A 1622-nucleotide genomic window follows, 5' to 3' on the forward strand; every position below is an offset into this window, starting at 1 on the left:
AGCCTGTACAACTTGTTTTCCTGAACTCCTTAGCTGAAATACACACACACATACACATACACACACACACACACACACACACACACCTGGGTCCCTAGCCGCAGCTGGAGCGTCCTTAGGTTCAAGAATACAAACACATTTTAAGGCTTAGGGAGATCATAAAATTTGACCTCTTGCAAGTCATACTACTTAAAAAAGTTATTTCAAAAGGAAAGCAAGGCTCAGCCAAGGGGCAGGGTTGGGGGAAGGGGAGAGAAATTCTAAAATTTTTTTCCTATTATAGATCTCAGTTTTTTCATACATAAAAGGATGGGCCAGATGATCTTTAAGCTCTTTTACTGACATGAAAGCCTGGGATTCTAAGCCTTCTCTGTTCATCTTGTAATGAACAGGGATGTCTCTGTGATTTTGGAGGTAAATTATTCTTTTGGATGGAAATATTTGTCTGTGTTCAATCCCAAGAATTTTAGGATTTTGTGATGTTTCTCTTGTCCTCTTTCCCCTGCTTAAGGAACAAGATACTAGTTAGCCAATGCTTATCGGGAACATGTGGGATGATTCCAAAAGTTCAGCTCAATAGCACTAATGACTCAGTTTAAAACCCGCCAACATAGGTGGTTTTCCAGAAAGAATCCTGGTGAAGAAGTGGTGCCTGCCAGGAAGCCAGAATGGAAGGGACTTTTACTGTGAGTGTCTTTTCCTAAGTAAATGGCAATTTCATCATAGAGTGCCAGGACCAACCCACATGAGAGGAACTAGATAGTTAGTAAACTTGGGAGCTATCCAGTCTACTATTCGGATAGATTTCCTTTTTGTGAACTTTTGATTACCTAGAACCCTGTGGTAATATTTCTGTAGTTCTCTCTACATAAAGGATTGAACTGCTCCATTCAGACCCCTGAAAATCTGCTTAGGTTCTTTACCTACTCAAATTCATGTTCATGAGTTCCTGTTTCTTCTAAACTTCTCAGACCAAAACCAAAACTGAACACATGACATCATAATAAGGTAAAGTATAAACACAATGCAATGCAAATAAACACATTAAATCAGGCAGCAAGTACAGGGCTCACTGGCAAGAGTACTGCCTCTGGAATCAGATGATAGTAATAGGGACTATGATTTTATTGATATAGGGAATTAACAAATGAGGAAACTTTCTTTCTCCTGAGGTAGGTCATCATCTTACAACCTGCAGACTTGGAAAGTTTCCTACAGCACTGAGAGATTAGGTGATTTGCCCAAAGTCATTCAATCAATATGTATAAAGGGTGGGATTTGAACTTACATCCTCCTGGCTTCAAAGCTAGATCCCTTATCCAGGGCAGCTGGGTGGCTCAGTGGAAAAAACACCAGATCTGCAGTCAAGAAGACCTGAGTTCAAAGCTGGCCTCAGATACTTATTAGCTGTGTGACCCTGAGCAAGTCTGTTTGCCTCAGTTTCCTCAGCTATAAAATGGGAATAATCACCTACTTCCCAGTGTTATTGTGAAGACTAAATGAGATAATAATTGTAAGTCACTTGGCACGTAGTATGCACTATGTAAATGGCAGTTTTTATTATCCACTACAGCATGCTGTTTCTCAAATCTTTCCTCTGATGTTTATACAGTGAGAACCAC

This window comes from Phascolarctos cinereus, unplaced genomic scaffold, assembly GCF_003287225.1.
Source record: "Phascolarctos cinereus isolate Bilbo 61053 unplaced genomic scaffold, phaCin_HiC Scaffold_2;HRSCAF=192, whole genome shotgun sequence".
In the NCBI taxonomy this organism is placed as follows: Eukaryota; Metazoa; Chordata; class Mammalia; order Diprotodontia; family Phascolarctidae; genus Phascolarctos; species Phascolarctos cinereus.